Below are 16,973 nucleotides of genomic sequence, written 5' to 3' on the forward strand. Positions count from 1 at the left end.
GGAAGAGAGGAATGTGATTGGTTCTCAGTGAATGTAGGTTTGCGGCAGGGGTGTGTCATGTCTCCATGGTTGTTTAATTTGTTTATGGATGGGGTTGTTAGGGAGGTAAATGAAAGAGTTTTGGAAAGAGGGGCAAGTATGAAGTCTGTTGGGATAAATATATATATATATATATATATATATATATATATATATTTATTTTTTTTTTTTTTTTTTTATACCTCGTCGCTGTCTCCCACGTTTGCGAGGTAGCGCAAGGAAACAGACGAAAGAAATGGCCCAACCCCCCCCATACACATGTACATACATACGTCCACACACGCAAATATACATACCTACACAGCTTTCCATGGTTTACCCCGGACGCTTCACATGCCTTGATTCAATCCACTGACAGCACGTCAACCCCTGTATACCACATCGCTCCAATTCACTCTATTCCTTGCCCTCCTTTCACCCTCCTGCATGTTCAGGCCCCGATCACACAAAATCCTTTTCACTCCATCTTTCCACCTCCAATTTGGTCTCCCTCTTCTCCTCGTTCCCTCCACCTCCGACACATATATCCTCTTGGTCAATCTTTCCTCACTCATTCTCTCCATGTGCCCAAACCACTTCAAAACACCCTCTTCTGCTCTCTCAACCACGCTCTTTTTATTTCCACACATCTCTCTTACCCTTACGTTACTTACTCGATCAAACCACCTCACACCACACATTGTCCTCAAACATCTCATTTCCAGCACATCCATCCTCCTGCGCACAACTCTATCCATAGCCCACGCCTCGCAACCATACAACATTGTTGGAACCACTATTCCTTCAAACATACCCATTTTTGCTTTCCGGGATAATGTTCTCGACTTCCACACATTTTTCAAGGCTCCCAAAATTTTTGCCCCCTCCCCCACCCTATGATCCACTTCCGCTTCCATGGTTCCATCCGCTGCCAGATCCACTCCCAGATATCTAAAACACTTCACTTCCTCCAGTTTTTCTCCATTCAAACTCACCTCCCAATTGACTTGACCCTCAACCCTACTGTACCTAATAACCTTGCTCTTATTCACATTTACTCTTAACTTTCTTCTTCCACACACTTTACCAAACTCCGTCACCAGCTTCTGCAGTTTCTCACATGAATCCGCCACCAGCGCTGTATCATCAGCGAACAACAACTGACTCACTTCCCAAGCTCTCTCATCCCCAACAGACTTCATACTTGCCCCTCTTTCCAAGACTCTTGCATTTACCTCCCTAACAACCCCATCCATAAACAAATTAAACAACCATGGAGACATCACACACCCCTGCCGCAAACCTACATTCACTGAGAACCAATCACATTCCTCTCTTCCTACACGTACACATGCCTTACATCCTCGATAAAAACTTTTCACTGCTTCTAACAACTTGCCTCCCACACCATATATTCTTAATACCTTCCACAGAGCATCTCTATCAACTCTATCATATGCCTTCTCCAGATCCATAAATGCTATATACAAATCCATTTGCTTTTCTAAGTATTTCTCACATACATTCTTCAAAGCAAACACCTGATCCACACATCCTCTACCACTTCTGAAACCACACTGCTCTTCCCCAATCTGATGCTCTGTACATGCCTTCACCCTCTCAATCAATACCCTCCCATATAATTTACCAGGAATACTCAACAAACTTATACCTCTGTAATTTGAGCACTCACTCTTATCCCCTTTGCCTTTGTACAATGGCACTATGCACGCATTCCGCCAATCCTCAGGCACCTCACCATGAGTCATACATACATTAAATAACCTTACCAACCAGTCAACAATACAGTCACCCCCTTTTTTTATAAATTCCACTGCAATACCATCCAAACCTGTATATATATATACATATATATATATATATATATATATATATATATATATATATATATATATATATATATATATATATATATATATATATATATATATATATATATATATATATATATATATATATATATATATATATATATATATATATATATATATATATATATATATATTTAAATATATATATATATATATATATATATATATATATATATATATATATATATATATATATATATATATATATATATATATATATATATATATATATATATATATATATATATAAATATATATATATATATATATATATATATTTAAATACACATATATATATTTATATATATATATATATATATATATATATATATATATATATATATATATATATATATATATATAAATATGGGGTAAACCATGGAAAGCTGTGTAGGTATGTATATTTGCGTGTGTGGACGTATATATACACATGTGTATGGGGGTGGGTTGGGCCATTTCTTTCGTCTGTTTCCTTGCGCTACCTCGCAAACGCGGGAGACAGCGACAAAGCAAAAAAAAAAAAAAAAAAGAATATATATATATATATATATATATATATATATATATATATATATATATATATATATATATATATATACATATATATTTCTTTTCTTTCTTTTAAACTATTCGCCATTTCCCGCGTTAGCGGGGTAGCGTTAGGAACAGAGGACTGGGACTTTTTTGGAATATCCTCACCTGGACCTCTCCTCTGTTCCTTCTTTTGGAAAAAAAAAAAACGAGAGGGGAGGATTTCCAGCCCCCCGCTCCCTCCCCTTTTATTCGCCTTCTACGACAAGCAGGGAATACGTAGGAAGTATTCTTTCTCCCCTATCCCCAGGGATAATATACATATATATATATATATATATATATATATATATATATATATATATATATATATATATATATATATATATATATATATATATATATATTATCCCTGGGGATAGGGGAGAAAGAATACTTCCCACGTATTCCCTCCGTGTCGTAGAAGGCGACTAAAAGGGAAGGGAGCGGGGGGCTGGAAATCCTCCCCTCTCATTTTTCTTTTTTTTTTTTCGAAAAGAAGTAACAGAGAAATGGGTCAGGTGAGAATATTCCCTCAAAGGCCCAGTCCTCTGTTCTTAACGCTACCTCGCTATCGCGGGAAATGGCGAATAGTATGAAAGAAAAGAAGAAAGATTTTTTTTTTTTTTTTTTTTTTTATACTTTGTCGCTGTCTCCCGCGTTTGCGAGGTAGCGCAAGGAAACAGACGAAAGAAATGGCCCAACCCCCCCCCCCCCCATACACATGTACATACACACGTCCACACACGCAAATATACATACCTACACAGCTTTCCATGGTTTACCCCAGACGCTTCACATGCCTTGCTTCAATCCACTGACAGCACGTCAACCCCTGTATACCACATGACTCCAATTCACTCTATTTCTTGCCCTCCTTTCACCCTCCTGCATGTTCAGGCCCCGATCACACAAAATCTTTTTCACTCCATCTTCCCACCTCCAATTTGGTCTCCCTCTTCTCCTCGTTCCCTCCACCTCCGACACATATATCCTCTTGGTCAATCTCTCCTCACTCATTCTCTCCATGTGCCCAAACCATTTCAAAACACCCTCTTCTGCTCTCTCAACCACGCTCTTTTTATTTCCACACATCTCTCTTACCCTTACGTTACTTACTCGATCAAACCACCTCACACCACACATTGTCCTCAAACATCTCATTTCCAGCACATCCATCCTCCTGCGCACATCTCTATCCGTAGCCCACGCCTCGCAACCATACAACATTGTTGGAACCACTATTCCCTCAAACATACCCATTTTTGCTTTCCGAGATAATGTTCTCGACTTCCACACATTTTTCAAGGCTCCCAAAATTTTCGCCCCCTCCCCCACCCTATGATCCACTTCCGCTTCCATGGTTCCATCCGCTGACAGATCCACTCCCAGATATCTAAAACACTTCACTTCCTCCAGTTTTTCTCCATTCAAACTCACCTCCCAATTGACTTGACCCTCACCCCTACTGTACCTAATAACCTTGCTCTTATTCACATTTACTCTCAACTTTCTTCTTCCACACACTTTAGCAAACTCAGTCACCAGCTTCTGCAGTTTCTCACATGAATCAGCCACCAGCGCTGTATCATCAGCGAACAACAACTGACTCACTTCCCAAGCTCTCTCATCCCCAACAGACTTCATACTTGCCCCTCTTTCCAGGACTCTTGCATTTACCTCCCTTACAACCCCATCCATAAACAAATTAAACAACCATGGAGACATCACACACCCCTGCCGCAAACCTACATTCACTGAAAACCAATCACTTTCCTCTCTTCCTACACGTACACATGCCTTACATCCTCGATAAAAACTTTTCACTGCTTCTAACAACTTGCCTCCCACACCATATATTCTTAATACCTTCCACAGAGCATCTCTATCAACTCTATCATATGCCTTCTCCAGATCCATAAATGCTACATACAAATCCATTTGCTTTTCTAAGTATTTCTCACATACATTCTTCAAAGCAAACACCTGATCCACACATCCTCTACCACTTCTGAAACCGCACTGCTCTTCCCCAATCTGATGCTCTGTACATGCCTTCACCCTCTCAATCAATACCCTCCCATATAATTTACCAGGAATACTCAACAAACTTATACCTCTGTAATTTGAGCACTCACTCTTATCCCCTTTGCCTTTGTACAATGGCACTATGCACGCATTCCGCCAATCCTCAGGCACCTCACCATGAGTCATACATACATTAAATAACCTTACCAACCAGTCAACAATACAGTCACCCCCTTTTTTAATAAATTCCACTGCAAAAAGAAGAAAGATATATATATATATATATATATATATATATATATATATATATATATATATATATATATATATATATATATATATATATATATATATATATATATTTATATATATATATATATATATATATATATATATATATATATATATATATATATATATATATATATATATATATATATATATATATATATATATATATATGTATATATATATATATATATATATAAATATATATATATATATATATATATATATATATATATATATATATATATATATATATATATATATATATATATATATATATATATATATATATATATATCCTATATATATGCTTATATATATGTATATGTGGATTTGTATGTAGCATTTATGGATCTGGAGAAGGCATATGATAGAGTTGATAGAGATGCTCTGTGGAAGGTATTAAGAATATATGGTGTGGGAGGCAAGTTGTTAGAAGCAGTGAAAAGTTTTTATCGAGGATGTAAGGCATGTGTACGTGTAGGAAGAGAGGAAAGTGATTGATTCTCAGTGAATGTAAGTTTGCGGCAGGGGTGTGTGATGTCTCCATGGTTGTTTAATTTGTTTATGGTTGGGGTTGTTAGGGAGGTGAATGCAAGAGTTTTGGAAAGAGGGGCAAGTATGAAGTCTGTTGGGGATGAGAGAGCTTGGGAAGTGAGTCAGTTGTTGTTCGCTGACGATACAGCGCTGGTGGCTGATTCATGTGAGAAACTGCAGAAGCTGGTGACTGAGTTTGGTATAGTGTGTGAAAGAAGAAAGTTAAGAGTAAATATGAATAAGAGCAAGGTTATTAGGTACAGTAGGGTTGAGGATCAAGTCAATTGGGAAGTGAGTTTGAATGGAGAAAAACTGGAGGAAGTGAAGTGTTTTAGATATCTGGGAGTGGATCTGGCAGCGGATGGAACCATGGAAGCGGAAGTGGATCATAGGGTGGGGGAGGGGGCGAAAATTCTGGGAGCCTTGAAGAATGTGTGGAAGTCGAGAACATTATCTCGGAAAGCAAAAATGGGTATGTTTGAAGGAATAGTGGTTCCAACAATGTTGTATGGTTTCGAGGCGTGGCCTATGGATAGAGTTGTGCGCAGGAGGATAGATGTGCTGGAAATGAGATATTTTTTGATATATATATATATATATATATATATATATATATATATATATATATATATATATTATCCCTGGGGATAGGGGTGTGAGAGTGCTTCCCACGTATTCCTCGCGTGTCGTAGAAAGCGACTAGAGGGGACGGGAGCGGGGGGGCCGGAAATCGTCCCCTCCTTGTATTAACTTTCTAAAATGGGAAACAGAAGAAGGAGTCACGCGGGGAGTGCTCATCCTCCTCGAAGGCTCAGAGTGGGGTGCCTAAATGTGTGTGGATGTAACCAAGATGTGAAAAAAGGAGAGATAGGTACTATGTTTGAGGAAAGGAACCTGGATGTTTTGGCTCTGAGTGAAACGAAGCTCAAGGGTAAAGGGGAAGAGTGGTTTGGAAATGTCTGGGGAGTGAAGTCAGGGGTTAGTGAGAGGACAAGAGCAAGGGAACGAGTAGCAATACTCCTGAAACAGGAGTTGTGGGAGTATGTGATAGAATGTAAGAAAGTAAATTCTCGATTAATATGGGTGAAATTGAAAGTTGATGGAGAGAGGTGGGTGATTATTGGTGCATATGCACCTGGGCATGAGAAGAAAGATCATGAGAGGCAAGTGTTTTGGGAGCAGCTAAATGAGTGTGTTAGCGGTTTTGATGCACGAGACCGGGTTATAGTGATGGGTGATTTGAATGCAAAGGTGAGTAATGTGGCAGTTGAGGGAATAATTGGTATGCATGGGGTGTTCAGTGTTGTAAATGGAAATGGTGAAGAGCTTGTAGATTTATGTGCTGAAAAAGGACTGATGATTGGGAATACCTGGTTTAAAAAGCGAGATATACATAAGTATACTTATGTAAGTAGGAGAGATGGCCAGAGAGCGTTATTGGATTACGTGTTAATTGACAGGCGTGCGAAAGAGAGACTTTTGGATGTCAATGTGCTGAGAGGTGCAACTGGAGGGATGTCTGATTATTATCTTGTGGAGACTAAGGTGAAGATTAGTATGGGTTTTCAGAAAAGAAGAGTGAATGTTGGGGTGAAGAAGGTGCTGAGAGTAAGTGAGCTTGGGAAGGAGACCTGTGTGAAGAAGTATCAGTAGAGACTGTGTACAGAATGGAAAAAGGTGAGAACAATGGAAGAAAGGGGAGTGGGGGAGGAATGGGATGTATTTAGGGAATCAGTGATGGATTGCGCAAAAGATGCTTGTGGCATGAGAAGAGTGGGAGGTGGGCTGTTTAGAAAGGGTAGTGAGTGGTGGGATGAAGAAGTAAGAGTATTAGTGAAAGAGAAGAGAGAGGCATTTGGACGATTTTTGCAGGGAAAAAATGCAATTGAGTGGGAGAAGTATAAAAGAAAGAGACAGGAGGTCAAGAGAAAGGTGCAAGAGGTGAAAAAAAGGGCAAATGAGAGTTGGGGTGAGAGACTATCAGTAAATTTTAGGGAGAATAATCTGATGTTCTGGAAGGAGGTAAATAGGGTGCGTAAGACAAGGGAGCAAATGGGAACTTCAGTGAAGGGCGTAAATGGGGAGGTGATAACAAGTAGTGGTGATGTGAGAAGGAGATGGAATGAGTATTTTGAAGGTTTGTTGAATGTGTCTGATGACAGAGTGGTAGATATAGGGTGTTTGGGTCGAGGTGGTGTGCAAAGTGAGAGGGTTAGGGAAAATGATTTGGTAAACAGAGAAGAGGTAGTAAAAGCTTTGCGGAAGATGAAAGCCGGCAAGGCAGCAGGTTTGGATGGTATTGCAGTGGAATTTATTAAAAAAGGGGGTGACTGTACTGTTGACTGGTTGGTAAGGTTATTTAATGTATGTATGACTCATGGTGAGGTGCCTGAGGATTGGCGGAATGCGTGCATAGTGCCATTGTACAAAGGCAAAGGGGATAAGAGTGAGTGCTCAAATTACAGAGGTATAAGTTTGTTGAGTATTCCTGGTAAATTATATGGGAGGGTATTGATTGAGAGGGTGAAGGCATGTACAGAGCATCAGATTGGGGAAGAGCAGTGTGGTTTCAGAAGTGGTAGAGGATGTGTGGATCAGGTGTTTGCTTTGAAGAATGTATGTGAGAAATACTTAGAAAAGCAAATGGATTTGTATATAGCATTTATGGATCTGGAGAAGGCATATGATAGAGTTGATAGAGATGCTCTGTGGAAGGTATTAAGAATATATGGTGTGGGAGGCAAGTTGTTAGAAGCAGTGAAAAGTTTTTATCGAGGATGTAAGGCATGTGTACGTGTAGGAAGAGAGGAAAGTGATTGGTTCTCAGTGAATGTAGGTTTGCGGCAGGGGTGTGTGATGTCTCCATGGTTGTTTAATTTGTTTATGGATGGGGTTGTTAGGGAGGTAAATGCAAGAGTCTTGGAAAGAGGGGCAAGTATGAAGTCTGTTGGGGATGAGAGAGCTTGGGAAGTGAGTCAATTGTTGTTCGCTGATGATACAGCGCTGGTGGCTGATTCATGTGAGAAACTGCAGAAGCTGGTGACTGAGTTTGGTAAAGTGTGTGGAAGAAGAAAGTTGAGAGTAAATGTGAATAAGAGCAAGGTTATTAGGTACAGTAGGGGTGAGGGTCAAGTCAATTGGGAGGTGAGTTTGAATGGAGAAAAACTGGAGGAAGTGAAGTGTTTTAGATATCTGGGAGTGGATCTGTCAGCGGATGGAACCATGGAAGCGGAAGTGGATCATAGGGTGGGGGAGGGGGCGAAAATTTTGGGAGCCTTGAAAAATGTGTGGAAGTCGAGAACATTATCTCGGAAAGCAAAAATGGGTATGTTTGAGGGAATAGTGGTTCCAACAATGCTGTATGGTTGCGAGGCGTGGGCTATGGATAGAGATGTGCGCAGGAGGATGGATGTGCTGGAAATGAGATGTTTGAGGACAATGTGTGGTGTGAGGTGGTTTGATCGAGTAAGTAACGTAAGGGTAAGAGAGATGTGTGGAAATAAAAAGAGCGTGGTTGAGAGAGCAGAAGAGGGTGTTTTGAAATGGTTTGGGCACATGGAGAGAATGAGTGAGGAGAGATTGACCAAGAGGATATATGTGTCGGAGGTGGAGGGAACGAGGAGAAGAGGGAGACCAAATTGGAGGTGGAAAGATGGAGTGAAAAAGATTTTGTGTGATCGGGGCCTGAACATGCAGGAGAGTGAAAGGAGGGCAAGAAATAGAGTGAATTGGAGTCATGTGGTATACAGGGGTTGACGTGCTGTCAGTGGATTGAAGCAAGGCATGTGAAGCGTCTGGGGTAAACCATGGAAAGCTGTGTAGGTATGTATATTTGCGTGTGTGGACGTGTGTATGTACATGTGTATGGGGGGGGGGGGGGTTGGGCCATTTCTTTCGTCTGTTTCCTTGCGCTACCTCGCAAACGCGGGAGACAGCGACAAAGTATAAAAAAAAAAAAAAAAAAATATATATATATATATATATATATATATATATATATATATATATATATATATATATATATATATATATATATATATATATATATATATATATATATATATATATATACATATATATATATATATATATATATATCTATATATATATATATATATATATATATATATATATATATATATATATATATATATATATATATATATTTATATATATTTTCTTTTTTTCTTTCGTACTATTCGCCATTTCCCGCGATAGCGAAGTAGCATTAAGAACAGAGGACTGGGCCTATGAGGGAATATCCTCACCTGGTCCCCTTCTCTGTTTTTCCTTTTGGAAAATTGAAAAAAAAACGAGAGGTGAGGATTTCCAGCCACCCGCTCCCTCCCCTTTTAGTCGCCTTCTACGACACGCAGGGAATACGTGGGAAGTATTCTTTCTCCCCCATCCCCAGGGATGATATATATATGTATATATATATATATATATATATATATATATATATATATATATATATATATATATATATATATATATATATATATATATATATATATATATATATATATATATATATATATATATATATATATATATATATATATATATACATATATATATATATATATATATATATATATATATATATATATATATATATATATATATATATATATATATATATTATTTATTTATTTATTTTGCTTTGTCGCTGTCTCCGGCGTTAGCGAGGTAGCGCAAGGAAACAGACGAAAGAAATGGCCAAACCCACCCACATACACATGTATATACATACATATCCATCCACGCAAATATATATACCTATACATCTCAATGTACACATACATATAGACACACAGAGACATACATATATACACATATACATAATTCATACTGTCTGCCTTTATTCATTCCTATCGCAACGTAGCCACACATGGAATAACATCCCCCTCCCCCCTCATATGTGCGAGGTAGCGCTGGGAAAAGACAACAAAGACCCCATTCGTTCACACTCAGTCTCTAGCTGTCATGTAATAATGCACCGAAAACACAGCTCCCTTTCCACATCCAGGCCCCAGAGAACATTCCATGGTTTACCCCAGACGCTTCACATGCCCTGGTTCAATTCATTGACAGCACGTCGACCCCGGTATACCACATCGTTCCAATTCACTCTATTCCTTGCACGCCTTTCACCCTTATGCATGTTCAGGCCCCGATCACTCAAAATCTTTTCCTCGTTCCATCCACCTCCGACACATATATCCTATTGGTCAATATTTCCTCACTCATTCTCTCCATGTGACCAAACCATTTCAAAACACACTCTTCTGCTCTCTCAACCATACTCTTTTTATTTCCACACATCTCTATTACCCTTACATTACTTACTCGATCAAACCACCTCACACCACATATTGTCCTCAAACATCTCATTTCCAGCACATCCACCCTCCTGCGCAGAGCTCTATCCATAGCCCACGCCTCTCAACCATAAAACATTGTTCGAACCACTATTCCTTCAAACATACCCATTTTTGGTTTCCGAGATAACGTTCCCGACTTCAAAACATTCTTCAAGGCTCCCTGAATATTCGCCCTCTCCCCACCCTATGATTGACTCCCGCTTCCATGGTTCCATCCGCTGCCAGATCCACTCCCAGATATCTAAAACACTTTACTTCCTCCAGTTTTGCTCCGTTGAAACTTACCTCCCAATTGACTTGACCCTCAACCCTACAGTACCTAATAACCTTGCTCTTATTCACATTTACTCTTAACTTTCTTCTTTCACACATTTTACTAAACTCTGTCACCAGCTTTTGCAGTTTCTCACGTGAATCATCCACCAGCGCTGTGTCATCAGCGAACAACAACTGACACTTTTCAAGCTCTCTCATCCAAAACAGACTGCATACTTGCCTCTCTTTCTAAAACACTTGCATTTACCTCCTTCAGAACCCCATTCATATAAAGATTAAACAACCATGGAGACATCACACACCCCTGCCGCAAACCTACATTCACTGAGAACAAATCACTTTCCTCTCTTCCTACACGTACACATGCCTTACATCCTCGATAAAAACTTTTCACTGCTTCTAACAACTTGCCTCCCACACCATATATTCATAATACCTTCCACAGAGCGTCTCTATCAACTCTATCATATGCCTTCTCCAAATCCATTTGCTTTTCTACGTATTTCTCACATATATTCATCAAAGCAAACAACTGATCCACACATCCTCTACCACTTCTGAAACCACACTGCTCTTCCCCAATATGATGCTCTGTACATGCCTTCACCCTCTTAATCAATAACCTCCCATATAATTGACCAGGAATACTCAACAAACTTATACCTCTGTAATTTCAGCACTCACTCTTATCCCTTTTCTCTTTGTAGAATGGCACAATGCAAGAATTCCGCCGATCCTCAGGCACATCACCATGAATCATACAGAAGTTAAATAACCTTACCAACTAGTCAACAATACAGTCACCCCCTTTTTTAATAAATTCCACTGCAATACCATCCAAACCTACTGCCTTGCCGGCTTTCATCTTCCACAAAGCTTTTACTACCTCTTCTCTCTTTACCAAATCATTTTCCCTAACCCTCTCACCTTGCGCACCACTTCGACCAAAACACCCTATATCTGCCACTCTATCATCAAACACATTCAACAAACCTTCAAAATACCCACTCAATCTCCTTCTCACATCACCACTACTTGTTATCACCTCCCCGTTAGCCCCCTTAACTGAAGTTCCCATTTGCTCCCTTGTCTTACGCACTTTATTTACCTCCTTCCAAAACATCTTTTTATTCTCCCTAAAATTTAATGATACACTCTCACCCCAACTCTCATTTGCCCTCTTTTTCACGTCTTGCACCTTTCTCTTGACCTCTTGCCTTTTTCTTTTATGCATCTCCCACTCATTTGCATTTTTTCCCTGCAAAAATCGTTCAAACGCCTCTCTCTTCTCTTTCACTAATAATCTTTCTTCTTCATCCCACCACTCACTACCCTTTCTAAGCAACCCACCTCACACGCTTCTCATGCCACAAGCATCTTTTGCGCAAGCCATCACTGCTTCCCTAAGTACATACCATTACTCCCCCACTCCAATAACCTCCTTTGTTCTCACCTTTTTTTAATTCTGTACTCAGTCTCTCCTGGTACTTCCTTCCCAAATCACTTACTTTCACCACTCTCTTCACCCCAAGATTCTCTCATCTTTTCTGAAAACTTCTAGAAATCTTCACCTTTGCCTCCACAGGATAATGATCAGACATCCCTCCAGTTGCACCTCTCACCATATAAACATATATACATAAATATATATATATATATATATATACATATATATATATATATATATATATATATATATATATATATATATATATATATATATATATATATATATATATATATATATATATATATATATATATATATATATATATACATATATATATATATATATATATATATATATATATATATATATATATATATATATATATATATGTAAATATATATATTTATATATATATATATATATATATATATATATATATATATATATATATTTTTTTTTTTTTTTTTTTTTTTTTTTTTTTTATACTTTGTCGCTGTCTCCCGCGTTTGCGAGGTAGCGCAAGGAAACAGACGAAAGAAATGGCCCAACCCCCCCCCCCCCCATACACATGTACATACACACGTCCACACACGCAAATATACATACCTACACAGCTTTCCATGGTTTACCCCAGACGCTTCACATGCCTTGATTCAATCCACTGACAGCACGTCAAACCCTGTATACCACATCGCTCCAATTCACTCTATTCCTTGCCCTCCTTTCACCCTCCTGCATGTTCAGGCCCCGATCACACAAAATCTCTTTCACTCCATCTTTCCACCTCCAATTTGGTCTCCCTCTTCTCCTCGTTCCCTCCACCTCCGACACATATATCCTCTTGGTCAATCTTTCCTCACTCATTCTCTCCATGTGCCCAAACCATTTCAAAACACCCTCTTCTACTCTCTCAACCACGCTCTTTTTATTTCCACACATCTCTCTTACCCTTACGTTACTTACTCGATCAAACCACCTCACACCACACATTGTCCTCAAACATCTCATTTCCAGCACATCCATCCTCCTGCGCACAACTCTATCCATAGCCCACGCCTCGCAACCATACAACATTGTTGGAACCACTATTCCTTCAAACATACCCATTTTTGCTTTCCGAGATAATGTTCTCGACTTCCACACATTTTTCAAGGCTCCCAAAATTTTCGCCCCCTCCCCCACCCTATGATCCACTTCCGCTTCCATGGTTCCATCCGCTGACAGATCCACTCCCAGATATCTAAAACACTTCACTTCCTCCAGTTTTTCTTACATTTGTCATATGTATATATATGTATGTGTGTGTGTGTGTGTGTATGTGCGTATGTGTGTGTATGTGTGTGTGTGTGTATATGTATATATATATGTATATTATCCCTGGGGATAGGGGTGAAAGAATACTTCCCACGTATTCCTCGCGTGTCGTAGAAAGCGACTAGAGGGGACGGGAGCGGGGGGCCGGAAATCCTCCCCTCCTTGTATTAACTTTCTAAAATGGGAAACAGAGATATATATATATATATATATATATATATATATTTTTTTTTTTTTTTCATACTATTCGCCATTTCCCGCGATAGCGAGGTAGCGTTAAGAACAGAGGACTGGGCCTTTGAGGGAATATCCTCACCTGGCCCTCTTCTCTGTTCCTTCTTTTGGAAAAAAAAAAAAAAAAAAAAAAAAAAAAAAAAACGAGAGGGGAGGATTTCCAGCCCCCCGCTCCCTTCCCTTTTAGTCGCCTTCTACGACACGCAGGGAATACGTGGGAAGTATTCTTTCTCCCCTATCCCCAGGGAAAATATATATATATATATATATATATATATATATATATATATATATATATATATATATATATATATATATATATATATTTATTTTTATTATAATTTATATTATTATACTTTGTCGCTGTCTCCCGCGTATGCGAGGTAGCGCAAGGAAACACACGAAAGAAATGACCCAACCCCCCCCCCATACACATGTATATACATACGTCCACACACGCAAATATACATACCTACACAGCTTTCCATGGTCTACCCCAGACGCTTCACATGCCTTGATTCAATACACTGACAGCACGTCAACCCCGGTGTAACACATCGCTCCAATTCACTCTATTCCTTGCCCTCCTTTCACCCTCCTGCATGTTCAGGCCCCGATCACACAAAATCTTTTTCACTCCATCTTTCCACCTCCAATTTGGTCTCCCTCTTCTCCTCGTTCCCTCCACCTCCGACACATATATCCTCTTGGTCAATCTTTCCTCACTCATTCTCTCCATGTGCCCAAACCACTTCAAAACACACTCTTCTGCTCTCTCAACCACGCTCTTTTTATTTCCACACATCTCTCTTACCCTTACGTTACTCACTCGATCAAACCACCTCACACCACACATTGTCCTCAAACATCTCATTTCCAGCACATCCATCCTCCTGCGCACAACTCTATCCATAGCCCACGCCTCGCAACAATACAACATTGTTGGAACCACTATTCCTTCAAACATATCCATTTTTGCTTTCCGAGATAATGTTTTCGACTTCCACACATTCTTCAAGGCTCCCAGAATTTTCGCCCCCTCCCCCACCCTATGATCCACTTCCGCTTCCATGGTTCCATCCGCTGCCAGATCCACTCCCAGATATCTAAAACACTTCACTTCCTCCAGTTTTTCTCCATTCAAACTCACCTCCCAATTGACTTGACCCTCAACCCTACTGTACCTAATAACCTTGCTCTTATTCACATTTACTCTTAACTTTCTTCTTCCACACACTTTACCAAACTCAGTCACCAGCTTCTGCAGTTTCTCACATGAATCAGCCACCAGCGCTGTATCATCAGCGAACAACAACTGACTCACTTCCCAAGCTCTCTCATCCCCAACAGACTTCATACTTGCCCCTCTTTCCAAAACTCTTGCATTTACCTCCCTAACAACCCCATCCATAAACAAATTAAACAACCATGGAGACATCACACACCCCTGCCGCAAACCTACATTCACTGAGAACCAATCACTTTTCTCTCTTCCTACACGTACACATGCCTTATATCCTCGATAAAAACTTTTCACTGCTTCTAACAACTTTCCTCCCACACCATATATTCTTAATACCTTCCACAGAGCATCTCTATCAACTCTATCATATGCCTATCATATATATATATATATATATATATATATATATATATATAAATATATATATATATATATATATATATATATATATATATATATATATATATATATATATATATATATATATATATATATATATATATATATATATATATATATATATATATATATATATATATATATATATATATATATATATATATATATATATATATATATATATATATATATATATATATATATATATATGCACCAATAATCACCCATCTCTCTCCATCAACTTTCAGTTTTATCCATATTAATCGAGAATTTACTTTCTTACATTCTATCACATACTCCCACAACTCCTCTTTCAGGAGTACTGCTACTCCTTCCCTTGCTCTTGTCCCAAACCACTCTTCCCCTTTACCCTTGAGCTTCGTTTCACTTAGAGCCAAAACATCCAGGTTCCTTTCCTCAAACATACTACCTATTTCTCCTTTTTTCACATCTTGGTTACATCGACACACATGAGAAGAAAGATCATGAGAGGCAAGTGTTTTGGGAGCAGCTGAATGAGAGTGTTAGTGGTTTTGATGCACGAGACCGGGTTATAGTGATGGGTGATTTGAATGCAAAGGTGAGTAATGTGGCAGTTGAGGGAATAATTGGTATACATTGGGTGTTCAGTGATGTAAATGGAAATGGTGAAGAACTTGTAGATTTATGTGCTGAAAAAGGACTGGTGATTGGGAATACCTAATTTAAAAAGCGAGACATACATAAGTATACGTATGTAAGTAGGAGAGATGGCCAGAGAGCGTTATTGGATTGCGTGTTAATTGACAGGCGCGCGAAAGAGAGACTTTTGGATGTTAATGTGCTAAAAGTGCAACTGGAGGGATGTCTGATCATTATCTTGTGGAGGCTTAGGTTAAGATTTGTATGGGTTTTCAGAAAAGAAGAGTGAATGTTGGGGTAAAGAGGGTGGTGAGAGTAAGTGAGCTTGGGAGGGAGACTTGTGTGAGGAAGTACCAGGAGAGACTGAGTACAGAATGGAAAAAGGTGAGAACAATGGAAGTAAGGGGAGTGGGGGAGGAATGGGATGTATTTAGGGAATCAGTGATGGATTGCGCAAAAGATGCTTGTGGCATGAGAAGAGTGGGCGGTGGGTTGATTAGAAAGGGTAGTGAGTGGTGGGATGAAGAAGTAAGATTATTAGTGAAAGAGAAGAGAGAGGCATTTGGACGATTTTTGCAGGGAAAAAATGCAATTGAGTGGGAGACGTATAAGAGAAAGAGACAGGAGGTCAAGAGAAAGGTGCAAGAGGTGAAAAAGAGGGCAAATGAGAGTTGGGTTGAGGGAGTATCATTAAATTTTAGGGAATATAAAAAGAT

This window comes from Panulirus ornatus, chromosome 33 (genome assembly GCF_036320965.1).
Source record: "Panulirus ornatus isolate Po-2019 chromosome 33, ASM3632096v1, whole genome shotgun sequence".
NCBI lineage: Eukaryota > Metazoa > Arthropoda > Malacostraca > Decapoda > Palinuridae > Panulirus > Panulirus ornatus.